Below are 16,900 nucleotides of genomic sequence, written 5' to 3' on the forward strand. Positions count from 1 at the left end.
GCTCAGAACCAGCACACCGATATACTATAGACAAGGAATTGAATATTGGCCCCTAGATTGTCGCAAAATACAATGCAACAGGGAAGAATGCGACAAAACACGGCCAAAAAATACGACAAGACAAGACAATGTTTCTAGGAATACGACTAGAAGCAACAAAGCGTCACTCTCTTCTGTTTTACAATGCCCATTTTTCGTATATAAAGGGTAATAGGAATGTATTTCGTCATTCCGCCGAATAAGGTAAGTGTTGATCAAGCATGCACAAATGTACAGCGTTGAGCAAAAGTATGCAGATGAACAATTCCACACACGCACACAAAAAGCTTTATTTTATATCTTAGACACGCCGGCTGAAAAGTACGGATGCGCCACGGTGCGCAGTATTTAGCAAAAAAAATCTAGTAAGAATTCGAGACGGTGATCCGGTAAATGCCATCGCATGAGCGAATAATTTTCTTGCACATACGAATGCATAAGGCTGCCCTGAAAAAGAAAGAAAAACATAACAGTGGTGGTGAAATGGCAGGCATGGTTTCTTTTCGCGTTCGCTTCGATTTCGGTTTGAAATTGTGCACAGGTGGCCTCAACATTTTTAAGATCTTGGAGCCATGGTTGTCATCTGACCCGTTCCCACTCTCTGTAATTATAAAGTAACGTCTGCCTCCTTTCGACTCGCTGTTCCTTGAGCAGCAGTATTCCCAAGACATAGCTCGAAAAACAACCCTTCTTGATATTGGTAAAAAAAAACAGTAGTTACGGTCGCAAAACACCGGCGCTTCGCATTACGAAACCATCTGGTTTCAAGAATAATGGCAGAGCGGAACACAATGCTCGCAAAAATTGGAGGTAGCGGTGATGAAACTGAATGTTACGTGCGGTGGATTTACTTCCGCATATGGTCTCACATTTCCAGAGGTCCTAGAAGGTCTCGAACTAGTACCATTTTTAAAAAAGTTCGTTTGCAGATATAGAACAGTATTTTTAAAGATAATATTCGTCAAGAACTTCAATATTGAATCGACGTTCTTTAGGCATGCATAACTTGTAACTTTGGACAATCTGCACCATGCACAGTGAAATTGCAACAATATTGTGAAAGTTGGAAAACACGGGCGTTGTAAGTGGTTATCGTTACGTATGCGTTGACTTTAAACTCTTCTCGAAGGACCGTTTGCGAAATAAAGGGGCAGCTCTCCTTTCATCCCACAATATTTAGTGATAACAGAGTCAAATTTGGAACCTTTTAAGATGGTTTGGACTTCCGAATACACGAGCCACGTCGGAGAAAGAATTAAGCCGAAAGAATTACCTGTGCTCAGGAATCACATAACAATGTGCTTGGTGTTTGGAGCGACAAGCGTATCAAGTAGAACGTGCTTTAATCTCGGCTACCTAATTTGGCGACTGCTCCAGCTAAGTATGTTTCGTTGTGCTACTAAGGCATGTCACTTCCGTGCTTTCTTTTTTTCTAATTATTATCTTCGGGTGAGCCTCGAAACATGTTAATCTGTTCAATTACTGATTCAGATCCGGCAGGCAAATGTTCTTTATTTAGCAATGGCATGGCATGACAAGAACTTTAGTTTGGTCCAGGGAAACTGGGGCCCGAGGGCAAAAGTCTCCAAGCTAAGCCGGTGGCTCCGCCCACAGGCGCCGGTAGGCCAAAAGCTTTCCCGATGTCGTGAGCTCTCCGGACGGCCAGGAATTGATCTTGGAGGACTTCGCTGGATATGCGGCGACTCCAGTCCTCCTCACTGTTGAGATCAGAACCCCTTTGGTAGGGGCACAGCCAGAACATATGGTGAAATAGACACGGAGTGTTAGCAAAGCTAACGTTTTGGAGAGGCTGGCGGTACGTTTGCTGCCAAAAGTTTCAGTATCGCAACAAACACATCAAATTCAAATCATTCAGTCAACGTTACTGCGCCGTTGCGCTGGCGCTAGCTCACACGATTATTTGGCCCTCTTGGATGTCCTTTACTGGGACGTTCAGTTTCCAGTCAATGATTGCACATCATCAACAAGGGATGTATATCTGAGTAAAGCAGTATTATCTGGGATTTAGCCTCATCGCATGCTCTCGAAAGCGCACAAAACCGTGGTGCCCGTTTTGTTGTATAAGTTTAATCACGTGAAGGCCGTTATGCCTTCTATGAAATCAAAACTTGGTCTACATACTTTTGAATCACATCATATGTGGTCTCGCGTGGCTTATTTCTCGACATTTATTTTGCTAAGCCGCTGCTTTCCGGACAGGATGAAGTAAGGTGCTGTTGGCACCAACAAATAGTGTGAGCTACTCTTTTTTCACTTAACACGGAGATATAACGCGCAAACTGACAAAGGCAAAACACAATTATTATAGAATGACGTATTGTAAATGTCACAAGCAGGCTAGCACTACAGTACAGATACACAAAGTATCACAAGTGTCACAAAAACGAAGTTCATTATGAATTGACACATTATAAATGTCGCGACCTTTATGGGCGCAGTAAAGATTCACAAGAATGGACAGCTTCATCTTCCTTATGCCTAGGTTTATTTTCGCAGCGACCAGGAATTCAAAATCGAAGTTCCCACATGCCATCCCAACACCACGCCCAGCAATGACTGGAATCATCTCCCCCCAAGTTTCGCGGTTGCTGCACTTACTGATGCGGTCGCCTTCACGAAAGCCCCGTTTGAAACTTTCGGTGGGTTAAACAAAACAAACACATGAATCTATGTGACACCTTCGGGCGCTTAGAGTACTGAAGTAAATACATGAGCCAGTATTGTTTCATCGTGTTGGGCTGCTAAGCACGAGGTCGCGGGATTGAATCCCGGCCACGGCGGTGGCATTTCGATGGGGGCGAAATGCGAAGACACCCGTCTACTTAGATTTAGGTGCACGTTAAAGAACCCCAGGTGGTCGAAATTATTTCGGCGTCCTTCACTACGGTGTGCCTCATAATCCGATGGTGGTTTCGGCACGTAAACATCATAATTTAATTTTTTCTAGCCGTTGTTTCGGCAAAAGGAGTTGCTGTCTTCAAATTTTCAGACAGAGGCTTTCCTGGTTCACGAGTTGTTGAAGGCTCGATCGAAGTATCCAGCTTCCTACGGCAACAGTTAGAGATGGATAACCGTGGTTCGTGGTGGTCCGAGAGGGTGCCCCACGATGACTCGATTGCACGCTGACAACACGAAGAAAACGTCAGCGCCCGGTGGAGGAAAGCGTTTATGTCCGAAGAAAAGCATCGCCCTGCGCCCGGACAACTGCCCCCATCGCATTCAGAATGGTGTTTTCTTTAAAAAAAAAGCTTGGTCTAGCTCGGTCAATCACCTAGCCAATATCTACGCTCTCCTGCAGAGTCACACAGCCACAAGGACGAAACAAGCACGCGCAGGTTATTTGATTAGGCCTGCTTTCTCCTGCCCCTACGAGAGCGACACGACATTCTGTCAGACCTCGCATGCATTTTAAGCCACCGGGCGAACATCACCTGCTTGAGCAAGCAATTATTGGCCCTTGGTTAGGCGTGCTTTTAATCTCTTTGCGCAAAGGTTTAGGGAACGATGTGATGGCTTTCAACGTCATTTCTTTGAAAACCCTCGTGCGCATTGCTGATTGACCTCGAGGCCATTACAGCTGCATCCAGCACCTTAGGAAAACTTGGCGAACTACAGCAAGAACAACACCTCCTAAACGCTCCTACTTACTAGTAATTTGCCTTGTTCGCATATAATGCAGGCATACATCGATGATTTGCCCTACTATCTCTCAGAAGACTGCATTTTATACGCAGACGATACCAATATTTTTCTGACAGCTGGTACGGAAACAGATCTTTACAAAAAAGGCAGTGATGTCCTGATAAAACTAACTGGCTTCAATCTAACTGTCTTCTGGCAAACACAAAGAAAAGTAACTATATAATTTTCACTGAAAAATACAACCGACTAATAAACACTAAATCGTTAAACTTCAACAACTCTCCTTTACAAAGGGTTAACGAGATGCAACATTTAGGGGTCTAGCTCGAGAGTAAACTAATGTGGCATAAACATATCCATGAAACTACATTAACCAACTATAAGAAAATCCCAATACTCTATAAAATACGTTAAATTTTTCCTCTGAACACACTCCGTACTATTTGTGTCAGTTTTATAGAGAGAGAGAGAGACAAAGGAGAGGAAAGACAGGGAGGTTAGCCAGTGTAAGTCCCGGCTGGCTACCCTGTGCTGGGGAAAGGGGTAAAGGGAATAAAAGGAGAAAGAAGAAGAAGAGGAAAAAAATTGAAAAAAAAAGAAAATTGACACAGTAACGCGAAACTACGCGCTACAACGTTCAGAGGCGGTCACACAATTGGCATGTCCTTAAAAACTTCAACAAAGCCCTTAAGGCCTTGAGTGCCGAAGCCCGTCTGGACCAGTGTCCTAGAGCTTTTTCCTCTGTAAAGGGGCGATTGTCCAGTTTTGCGAGAGCGGTCACGAGCACTTTTCTTCGCACTGCGTAACGGGGACAGTCACAAAGGAGGTGTTCAATCGTCTCCTCGCAGCCGCAGGTGTCACAAGTAGGGCTGTCGGCCATTCCAATGCGGAATGAATAGGAGTTTGTGAATGCCACGCCGAGCCACAGGCGGCACAGAAGTGTTGCTTCCGCTCGTGGCAACCCTGGTGGTAGGCGGAGTTGCAGACGTGGATCCAATTTGTGGAGACGTGCATTCGTGAATGCACTGGTGTTCCACAGATTCTGTGTAAGCTCGCGGGCGAGGGAGCGAAGACTTGTGGCTGCATCTGTTCTTGACAGAGGTATGGGTGTAATCTGGGCACCATCATGAGCCGATCGGGCAGCGTCATCCGCACTGTCATTTCCTGAAATTCCACAGTGACCCGGTATCCACTGGTAGATGATGTTGTGTCCCTTGTTGATTGCGTGATGGTGGAGTAGTCGGATGTCTGCGACTAGTTGCTCATTTGGTCCATGGTTGAAAGGGGACATCAGACACTGAAGAGCTGCCTTTGAGTCACAAAAGATGGACCATGAATGTGATGATTTGTGAACAATAAACTCCAGAGCAGCACGGATAGCTGCGAGTTCTGCAGCCGTCGATGATGTAATGTGAGATGTCTTGAACTTGAGGGTAACGCACTCTGCGGGAATCACCACTGCTCCAGCTGAACTATTAGATGATACAGAACCGTCTGTGTAAACGTGGATGCGTCCTCTGTGCTGTTCATGTAGCATTGAAAGCACGGTTTGTTTGAGGGCGAAAGTTGACATCTCCGTTTTCCTTTTAATACCGGGAATAACAAGAAGAGCCTGGAGTGGATGGAGGCACCACAGCGGTTGAGATGGTCGTGCTGCAGGCGTGAAGTTCAACGGTAAAGTTCCATGGTTGGCGGCAATAATCTTGCTAAACGCTGAACGAGGTCGAGCGGCAGGAAGGGAGGCGAGATGATGCGATGGAAGTCGGGCGAAGTGCCTGATATGCATCCTTAAGGTGTCGACTTGAAGATACGTGTTGATGGGGTGGTCATGCGCGATGGCTATTGTTGCTGCCGTGGACGCACATCTGGGAAGACCAAGGCAAATTCGCAGAGCTTGAGCTTGTACAGATTGGAGGGCACGGAGGTTGGTCTTGCCGGTCCCACCCAGTACAGGTAAGCTATAGCGCAGGAGACCAAGGAACAGTGCGTTGTAAAGTTGGAGCATCGCACTCACAGACGCACCCCATGACTTTCCCGCAAGAAATCTGAGCAAGTGGGTTATCATGACTAATTTCCTTTTTAGGTAGGAGACATGAGTACTCCAGGAAAGGTCTCGATCGATTATCACTCCTAGAAAGCGGTGCGTCTTCTCGTAGGCAATTGGCTGTCCATTAATTCTGATAACGTACGGTTTCATTGTTTTACGCGTGAAAGCGTAAAGTTTATACATACTCATATCACGTATGCTATTACAATATACTGACTCACGTATCCTACCACATTATTGCCAATTATTGCAGCATAAAATACAGCGCATCGAGCTGTTCTCTTGCTAGAAAAAATCGAACTCAATCGCATTCGCGTACTCATTATTTAATACACTACCCGTGAAACATTGCATTCATTGCCTCGTTCTTGTTTTGCTTTCCACAATCATGCACAAAATTATACTATGTCCTTCCGTAAAAATTAATTATCAATATACCACATACCCATTATGAACATTCACATCGAAAACGCCAAGCGTTGCAAAATCTCGCACTAATTATGAATCATTAACATTCTCGCATGCCGCATTGCAGCTTTGGAATAATTTACGAACAGATCTAACAGCACAACAGCCATTTATCAGCTACAAAACTAACCTTCGCTATCTTATGCTTGCGTTACTTGCTCAACGAGTAAGTACCATATTTCTACTGTCTCACACATGCCCACGCGCTCTGCTGTTTATATAACAGCATATAACATAGAAGCCCCCTTCACAACTCCCACGAGAGTTATAGGGCCCCACCTTTCTGTCATACCCATAGTACTTATCTTCATGTGATTAATACAAGAACTTGAACTTGAACTTTAGTTTTAATTAGTAACTGATTCGTACCCAATCGCGTAACCATTCCATGGGTAACAGGTATCTATATAAAGGTTTATTACCTTTATAACGGAGGCGGCTTATGCTTTTTTTCAACATTGTGTCTGCGTTTCCTGGTTCCATGAAAGAAGACGGTCGGTGTGGGTTTAATTATACAGCTTGGCCGACAAGCCAGTTGATATAAATAAATTGCACCACACAGCTGTATTGTTTGCGCCTCTGCATTTTTCATTGTACTGCGCGGCAGCTCACCTTACACAGAGAGGCTCCGAAAGCTGCAGTTGTTTGACGCTGGAGGCAGGAACGATGCAACGGCAGACACAATGAGGCGAACAAAGGCCGTTCCAGTGTGAGGTGGAGTGGAAGAGAACCCCATTGTGGGACTGGCTCAGAAAGCGATGAAAATGAGGAAATATCGCTGCCTCTAAGACAAGAGAATTAGCTACGTGTTGCATCTGTAAGGGCGCGCAGCCGACGCTCTCCCAGCAGGAGGTCGAATGGGCTACAGGTGAGAGAACCAGGCTATACGACGTGGCGAGCAGTGTGGTTAATAAAGCGAACAAAGAGACGCAATTGAAGAAAAACAAAAGAAGGAAGTCGCTGAAGGAAGCGATGCGAACTCCGTTATGTTACACTTGACACGTGGACTTCGCGATATCTGCGTCAAAGCTAAGGTTTCTTCAATTATTCACGTTACCTGCATTCATTATGCAATGAATTTGCATTGCCTTCATTCTAGTTCTTTTCTGCTTATTGGTGTAGCCCGCTGTTTGTCTGTTACTCACTTGGATTCTAAGTTTCCGTGTCACAACAGTTGTACATGTTATACAGATCTGTCTTTAAATTTCCAGCATGAAATGATGTTGTGAATGGTAAGTACTGACTTGGATGCAAAACTAATATTAACCAAGGGAAAAGATTAATTATCGGGTTTTACATACCAAAACCACCATCAAGATGATTCAAGTGAAGTACGTCACATGCACACGTGAAGTCTCTGAGAAGCACGCCGTTGCACTTCAGGTAAATTGAAGACCGTCGACCAGCTCGCCGAGCATGATGTCATGTTGGGCTGACAAACCTTGCTCCTAAAATATATGAAAAGTTTGGTATCGGGAATAAACACCAAAATTTCATCGTCATTTTCTAGCTTTCTTTAGGCACTATCTCTTTTTTGTCGAGTAAGTTTAACTGTGCTTTCTTGGATGATCTTGCCCTTTTTGGTTCTCGAGAAATGTCGCCGCCAAGGGGGGGAGTAAAAAGTAAAATATTGGGCTCAATGTATCAACTGGCGGGCCCTTTGGCTCCCGAAAAGGATAATGCCAGGCATATTGTCTGCGCTATCATTGTGCATTGGATTGCTTCTCCAAAAGCAATATTTTAAATTCACGGAGTCCAACAGATATATATACATATATATATATATATATATATATATATATATATATATATATATATATATATATATATATATACATATATATATATATATATATATATATATATATATATATATATATATATATGTATATATATATATATATATATGTATGTATACCACATCCGAACTTATACAAGTAAAGCTATATTTGTAAAGCATCGCAAATAGTTATACAAGTGAAGTCAAATCTAGCATTACTTGTATAAGTCTGGATGTGATTTATATGTTTGAATCCTCGTTCTGTAAGAAACAATATATAGACAATCAATGAACGTCAGATTAAACGGGCATCGCGCAGACAGAGCTTAAAAGCTTCCCAAAGCCGTCGCCGAGCATTTCAACCAACCAGGTCATATTTTTGATGAACTTAAACTCTACATCTTACAGCCAAATTTCTCTGCTGAATGAGAAAGAAAATACAGAAAATCATTCCTTATCCATACGTTCAGGACGTTGCAGGCAATAGGCATAAACGTTTCTGATATGAAGTGCTGTGCTAACACGTGTCAAACATGATTCGTTCTTCTGTGTTACGTCATAGGCAAGCAGCCTATATATATAGTTTGCTGTCACTGAAATAAACGTTGTTGTGCGTTGCTCTTGGGTCGTCTCCGTCACTCTGTCACCCGCTAACTTTGATGAACTTAAGCTCTACATCTTACAGCAAAATTTCCCTGCTGCACGAGAAAGAAAATACAGAAAATCATTCCTTATCCATACGTTCAGGACGTTGCAGGCAATAAGCATAAACGTTTCAAAGGGAGCTTTAGAATCTATTCGCTATGCTAAATTTCAAGCTATAGGCAACACCACTTGGTTTGGTTGCTTAGTGTACTTTTTTATTTATTTATTTATCTATCCCATTTCAGTATTTCCTTTTATTTATTTTTCCCGAGCCCCGGTTTCTGCCACTCCTTCTATTATCTCTTTCAGAGACACGATAGCCCACGACCACCAGCGAAACAGGTAATAGAGGGGTGCTGTGCATGCTGTTGCCACGCCGGCTGACACACGGCCGTTGACACGTGATTGACAGACGACCGTGTCACTGGCCTTGTGCGCAGCACTGCTTTATTCTCAATTGTACACCCTCGCCGCTAACACACCTTCGCTCGTTTCCGCACCACCCTGCCTTACGCCCACCTATAGAAGAACCCCACCTATATACACTGTGGCGATGAAAGCATATGTCGCCTTGAAGAAGACAAGTCCACTTGTCGAAACGTTGGCTCCCGCTTTCACCTTGTTCTCGATCTGCTCATCCTCCAAAATGTGTAGTTTCATTCGTGGGTTCGTAACAGCAATGGCTAGCAGTTTTCTTTTTAGTATAGACGCGTTAAAAAGCACATCACATGTTGTCACAACTATATTGAAGAAACGCAGCTATATTCACGAGGTATGGCCGGAGCGTGAAGCCCAGTGCAGAGACCTTACTCGCGAACATCACAACTTTCTTGCTGAAGAGACTAATCTGTAGCAACTGCAGGCACAAATAAAGTTTACTCAAATCCAATTCGTACTGAGCAGGCAACTCCGCGAAAGAATGTGAGCCCCAGCATATTCGGGACAGACTAAATAAGCCGCACAGAATTCGTGGCTCGTGTACATCGCACATACTGAACTACGCAGCGTCACATTTCCTTTCAGGCGTACGCTTCTCACCACTGTTATTGTTGCGCCGTTGCGGCTTGCTTCCTTCCACCCAACGCTCTGCCGTGGGATTACCAGTTTCTCAAATGTCGCCTGAAGTTCTGAATTGCTTCCTGAGCCGTCGGCGAAAGTCGCTTGTCGCCGCGGATTTGTCTGAAACAATGAAAAAAAAAAGAGAGAGAAAGCCCGTAAAAGAAGATCGCGAATAAAAGGTCGCCTCGGGTGAAGACACAGACAAGTGAAAGAGACTAATGTGATTTCAATTGAGCGTTACGTACACAGTGCAGCAACGCCACAATATTTGTTGCCTCAGCACTGTCCATTTATTTACTCAACGCGTTGCAAACAAACAAACAGACATACAAACAAACAAAATTCCGCCTAAGAAACATAAAATCTGAAAAGATGCTTATGAATGCACGGTTAACTTTTTTTTTTAAAGGCGACTACAACCGAATGAGAGGCTTCCGGTATTTGTTGGCTGCCCCATGACAGAGTATAAAATGAAGTAATTGCTTGCATGATTAGACGAAAGTCGTCTCTAGGCCATTGATTTCTTTGATCAATAAACTAAAATTTCCATTAGATAGCTTGTTCAGTGACCGTAGAGAGCATACACTTGACTGCAGTTTCACGACATTCGCGACGATTTCCTTTGGCTCATAGCGGTCCCATATAGCGCGCATTGCGCTGTGTTTAAACACTACGCGTCCTTTATTAAACTTCACCTCTGCTTTTCCTCGGGGGAAATTGCTCCCATGACACACGGAATACCATCGCCAGGAAAATTTTGAATATCTTACTGTAAAATCCGCTGTTAAATGAGTTAAGAGACGCGGACGACAGAATAAGACCGCGAATAGCCCAGGACATGCGAGCACAAGGAAATCGTTTCGATCTTTACGCGTCCTTTATGGATTTCATAACAAAATGAAGTGGTGCAGACGTTTTGTTCTCCAATCGAAAACTTTCACAACTAGAAGATTACCCACGTTTATATTTGCCAATTTTGGTTCAGCGCATTGGTCGGATCAAGTTACAGAAAAACTGTAGCTGTAAAACTAAAGAAAAGGTTGTTTTGCTATAGATGGGGTTCAAATTTCACCACCAGCGACGGCTCCCGTGGCATAATGGAAGCCAATGTCGAATGCCATAATTTTGCGAAGTGGAAGCACTGAATGCAAATTGAGGAGGCGGAAACAGATCATCTGTCCTATGTTTCAAACAAATAATTAAAGCTGGTTAAGCTAAGTTAGAGCTGTTTTGTTGCTCAGAGGAACACGAATACAATGTATTCGGCTAATTGTGCTGGTGTATTAGCTCAAATTAGCTCAACACGAAAAGGAAAACAAGATCAAAGAACATCCAGACCTAGTAGACAAACACATTGCACTACTTACAGCGAACGCATTCACCAGTCTAGCAGAACACTCGCGAAGTCGCTCGATTGCAAACTATAGAAGCTACGAGATGACCCCGGGGATTATAAAACAGTACTTAGACCCGCCATCTATATATTTCCTAAAGAAAAAATATGCTAACCTATATTCATATGGCGAGTTTCTAAAACTCCGCAGTCACATTAATTTTAGTATTCAGGTTTGCCTCTCGAACAAGAAACTTTATTGTGAGTTTATTGTTTACTTCTGAGCCTACAGAACGGGATCACGCATGAAATGTATTTCCGCCTTTGTATAATTCACGGTCAGTCAGCTCATGCTCGTTACGGCTATAAATCAAAGAAACATTAAATTGAAAAAGTTGTCTCTTTGGATTCAGCAAGTTTCATCCGCTTTTCACGGCGGGAAGCTGCAATATGTGTAGCTGCTCTCTTATCACCTTCAGGTACAAATTTGCACAAGAGGATTCTTGTCCTGCGTATATATGCTAATTAGATGTTTACAGTCAAGTCTATTTGCAATAAAGACTGAGCATTAGCAACGTTAGGGTGGATAGTTAGGCGTGTTGGTTGAAGTGAAGGCGCTGTGTGTGTGTGACCAGGTTGGCAACGTAAGGAAAAAAAGGATAATAATACCGAAAGGCCTTGCGGTTAGCTTATTTGAAGATGCCATTCTCATTGTCGTTTCGCATAACCATTTGTCCTCGGCACCATAGGAAACCACGTTGCGCAACGTACACTGCTTTGTTCCTTTGCTATAGAGGAGGCCTTGCACCATTGAGGCTCCGCCCCTGAGTACCACGTCATGGGTCTTTGTTTTTACTTTCACAGCCGACATTGTTAGAACATCGCGGCTTCCATATCGACTGTCGGATTTCTTGATTTACACTGCTGGAATGGAGAGCCGAAAGTGCAGCAATGGCAGCGTGAAATGACACTAATGCGCTGCACGCTTTCTGCTAGTGGTTTCGCGTAGGTTTTTACAGGACCACAGTTATTAAGTTACACTGCATTCCGTTTTTCAGATTCCTCTTCATTAAACATCAGCGAAAAAGTAGTTGCCGTGGAAGCAAGTAATGTTGGACTTACAGCGGAAACAAGTAGGAAACTGCGATGCAAAGATGAAAGTTTTTTAATTTGGTGCACGTTCATCAAGAGGAACTAACGGCGGAAGGGCGGAAGACAGGGCACTAACTCGACCAGAATGAAAATGTATTTTTGCCAAGTATATTTGAAAGAAAAATAAGATTTGCATGCACGATTCCATAAGAAAGCTAGCATGATAAACTTTGCACCCGGTTACGCTAGACGCACTATCATAAATCTGCAAAACGAACCGCACGTTGCTAAAAAGTGGAGGGGCGGTAATTTATTACTGATACATTTTAAGTTCTTTAATGAAACCATTATTTATTTATGGTTCCCATCAAGGCACATACAGTACATGAAGAGGGGAGGGACAGAAACATACTACAAGGCAACATTAAAAAAATAACGGAAGAACTCATGTCGCGATGACTGTCGACGATAATGCGACTAATGTTCGTACAATGTAGCGGCAGACCGTATTCTTGAAGTGACGTTCATTTAATACGTGTAGTGGTAATTCTGAGACTTTCGTGGATTCGGGTGTATGCCACATACACCTATGCTGTCCCACTTTGCTATGGCACTCGCTTACCAAGTTCGCCCAAGAGCATGGAGGCACGTTGACTACTGTATGACACCGACGCAGTCGCGATGGAATGATGAAGTCCTAATGATACTGATCGAACGACTAAGGCGCATAACGACGACGCCATGACGACGATGAGATATCGATTCTTAAATTATGACGATGTTGTTATGACGACTAGCTACGGCAACGCGGTGAGGACGACATGAGGACAATGAGATAAAGACGACTGTATGACAAAGTGACGTGAAAACGAGGGTAAGGCGACGAGCGTTTGAAGAAGCGGGAATGACGACGGTTGCACGACCAAGAAAGCATGAGGACGACGGTATGACAGCGGATACGTGATAACGTCTGTGTGACGAAGCAATGACGACGATGGCATGAGAACGACAGGATCATCGCGATTGAATGACGGCAGCATGATTACGATAGAATGACGAACAACGAAAGCCTTCGATGGATCGATGAATTTGGTATGACGGCGACGTCATGACAAGAAAGGGATCAGGACACTGAAGTCCTGATGATGGCGAAACGACAGCTTGATGACGATGGCTTGGTGACAGTGGTATAACGATGACGGCAGGACGAAAGTCAGTTGTGGAAGTTAGAATGATGACGATGGAACAACCACGACGGCGTCCCGACAATGGCATAACAACGAAAGATTGGCGACTATGACGACAATGCAGTGATGACGATGGCATGACGACGGTATGAAGGCAACGCGACGACGACGAGTGTGTGATGACAGTGGCGTGACGATGACAGTATGACGAGAGTCTGGTGACAAAGCTTCAGTGTCGATGATTGCACGATTACGACGATGGTCTGAAAATGTAGGCCTGGTAACGACTGCCTGTCGATGACGTCATGACAAGGGCGACATAATCATGATTGAACGACGACAATATGATTACAGTACAATGATAAAGAGAGACTGATGTATTCCTTCATCTTCGTCGACAGACAGACAGACTCAAAACCAGATTGGCAAATTGGAAGACTGCGACACACACATACAGACACGCACACGCACAGAGAGAACATCAGAACGTCAGTGTTGTGAATACATAAGCAATTATTCGTTAGAACAAAGATGTTAGCTACAACACCGAAGAGAATGGAATCACGTTCATTCTTTATTGAAGTAGATTTATTTATTTATTTATTTATTTATTTATTTATTTTGAGACAGTGGGCGCTCCAATGAGCTCTTTTTCTATGAAAAAAGAAAGAATCACAAATTAACATAGGCCTAGGAGTTTCATTTCTACAACCAAAGCCGACATGAGCTCTAGCTCATGTCATGCAGTAGAAACGGTCAATCTGCTTAGCTTTTTCGTTAGCGTTTTTCTCGCGAGCCGATACAAGTTCTGTCATTACGAATTGGTTCGCTACCATAGGAAAATGTTTGAAGGTCGTAGCCGGCTGTAAATCACGCGGCCGATGGTGCCGGCGGCATGAAGACGGTAGTATGGCCCCAGCCTCACAGATGGCGCTATGATACCGCTCGTATTAGAAACGCCGAGAATGAGAAACGAGAGAACGCTGCGCGTCGTGTTACGGAAAGTGAAGACAAGTTGCTCCGTATGAGGAGGCGAAATTTAAAAAAAAATCAAAATGGAGTAAGACAGACATGGATACCTTTTCAAATGCCAAGGAAACAAAGAGAAAGGCTAAACTGTTTGAAACCTCTTTTTTATGTTTAATGTCTGACAGATGTCTTACACGTTGGATGATTGATGGGGACGTCCCCGATGCACCACACTGACTATTGGAGGTGCCGTAGTGAAGAGCTTCGGATTAATTTTGAACACCCGGAATCGTTTAACCTACCCCCCGATGCTCTGTATGCATGCACGAACGCCTTAGCATCAGGCCTCTACTGGAATGCAACCAGCGCAGTAGGGAACAGAACCCGTGGCTTCGTGTTAAACTACGGAGCGCCCTAGCCGTTTCGCTACACCGGCTATCATAAGCTGTGCTGCTCATCTTACTGATTGGTTCTTTGTTTGTCTGCATTTCGTGACGTGTATGTATTCTTTCGTTTGCAATAAAGATTCCCAGTTTAAAGACAGCCTTTGTCCTCGTCGGTTCTTCGGTTTTGACTCAAGATGTCGCGCTGCTATATTTCGAATCGTCCAGATTTACCACGACATATGCAAGGAAACAAGAATTCATGATCGACAGTCAGCCTCTAGATTCTGTACAGGAGTGCGTTTATCTAGGTCAATTACTTAACAGGCAAGCCTGGTCATGATAAGAAAATTTACAGAAGAATAAAAGGACGTCGGAGTACATACGGCACGCATTACGGAATCCTGACTGAAAGCTTAACACTGACGTTGAAAAGAAAAGCGTACAATCAATGCATTATACCGGCGCTAAAATAAGGGACAGAAATTTGGAGGTTAACAAAGCTCGAGAAGTTAAAGAGCGCCCAAAGAACGATGGAACGAAGAATGATAGGCATAACGTTAAGAGACATAAAGAGAGTGGTATGGATCAGAGAACAATCGGGGATAGACAATATTCTAGTCGACATTAACAGAAAAAAAAATGGAGCTCGTCAGGCCATGTAATGCGTAGGGCAGACAACCGGTGGACCATTAGAGTTACAAAATGGGTGCCAAGGGAAGGGAGGCCCAGTCGAGGACGGCAGAAAATTAGGTGAGGTGATGAAATTAGGAAAATTGCAGGGGCCAGTTGGAATCAGCTGGCGCAAGAAAGGAGTAATTGTAGATCGCTGGGAGAGTCGTTCGTCCTACAGTGCACATGAAAGAAAAGGCTGATGATTATGATGATGAACGGAGACATAGATCTAAAAGGTAGACAAAGCTGTACTGTACGCTATGCAGACACTCAAAGGGGTGAAGAAGTTCATGTTTTTTTGTATCCTCTCAAATAACTTTAAGTTTCTGAAAAATCATACATATGGTTTGTCACAGTGCACTAAGATATTTAACTGTTCTCTCCAAGAGACAGAGTTAATGAGCAGTGAAAGGCCTACCTGTGCCCGAGAATAAGCCACGAATTGGTCTTTCCCACACTTAGTTTTTACTAACAGAGAAGCACGCTTTACAGGAGCGCAAACGAAGTGAGAAGGGCTAGAAATATCGTAAGGTGCGTCATGGAAGGTGCATAGCAGCAAACCATACCAAGGCCTTATTAATGAAAAGAACCAACAATAATGCGTAATGTAGGTGAAATTATGTACTATGAGCAGCATTTCTGACAAAATACACGATACAGACTTTCCTCCGTAGGCACAGACAGATTTGTGTTTTGCTTCGTTCCGTGCTTGTGCTAAACAATATGCTCGGAAGACTTCATTCTGGAGTTCTGTGTCTGCATGGAAGAAAGCAGTTAAACTTGATGGCTGATAGTGTTCTGCGCGATTAGAATCCTTAGATATCATTAAAATCAATTAGATATCCTCTGTCTGAAGACTTGCGGGTTATAGCTTATTGTTATCATACAACAGAAAGTTTAATAAACGGCGTAACTAATGGACCACGCAGCGCAATAACTAAGAACGTGTTTGTTAGGGCACTAGACGCCTGCGGCGTCTAGTGCCCTAACAAATACGTTTTACATGCTCCAATAGCTTTACTGAATGTGATAAATTGTGCGCTATCAGACCTACTTAACCTAATGAACGGTCACAGTCTTCATAATCAGACAAAATAAAAAGTGAACTAATGGGAAAATACCACGTAAATACTTACTTGTATATTATATATGTGCATATCTATATAATAAATTTTACGTAATACGTAAAATACCAAACTTAAACAAGCCCGTTGCAGTTTATACAGTTTTAAATGAGTAACATTTACGAAACTAGAACCACGAGGGAAATTTTTGGTATGTGCTGTTCGCTGCTCGTATTATAAGCTTCCTAGTAGAGTTCGTAAACCACAAATAAAGGTTCTCCATGTATGATGACGTCGATGCTCTTTGTTCACACTTTATTGTACGTTAATATTATACATAAGTGTGAATTAATTATGTTGTTTTCCAATGAAATATTCATTTACGCTGGCCAATTTGTCTGTTCTGTTAATACTTAGTGGAGCGAACCAACAACGTTGCCTGATGAAGTCTAATAGCAATTACTCTGGTTCTATTAATATCTGACATCGATTTATC

At 43.3% G+C, this 16,900-nt stretch overlaps 1 long non-coding RNA gene across 1 annotated transcript in view; it reads right to left on the reverse strand.

The window, feature by feature from the left end:
• Positions 1-238: 238 nt before the first annotated feature.
• Positions 239-16,900, reverse strand: part of LOC129386158 (uncharacterized) — a 72,721-nt gene continuing 56,059 nt past the window's right edge. The window contains exons 3-5 of the long non-coding RNA XR_008613618.1: positions 9,681-9,821; positions 7,519-7,665; positions 239-486 (exon numbers count right to left, since the gene is read on the reverse strand). This is a non-coding gene — a long non-coding RNA (uncharacterized lncRNA). The remainder of the gene's footprint in view (positions 487-7,518; positions 7,666-9,680; positions 9,822-16,900) is intronic.

This window comes from Dermacentor andersoni, chromosome 4 (genome assembly GCF_023375885.2).
Source record: "Dermacentor andersoni chromosome 4, qqDerAnde1_hic_scaffold, whole genome shotgun sequence".
NCBI lineage: Eukaryota > Metazoa > Arthropoda > Arachnida > Ixodida > Ixodidae > Dermacentor > Dermacentor andersoni.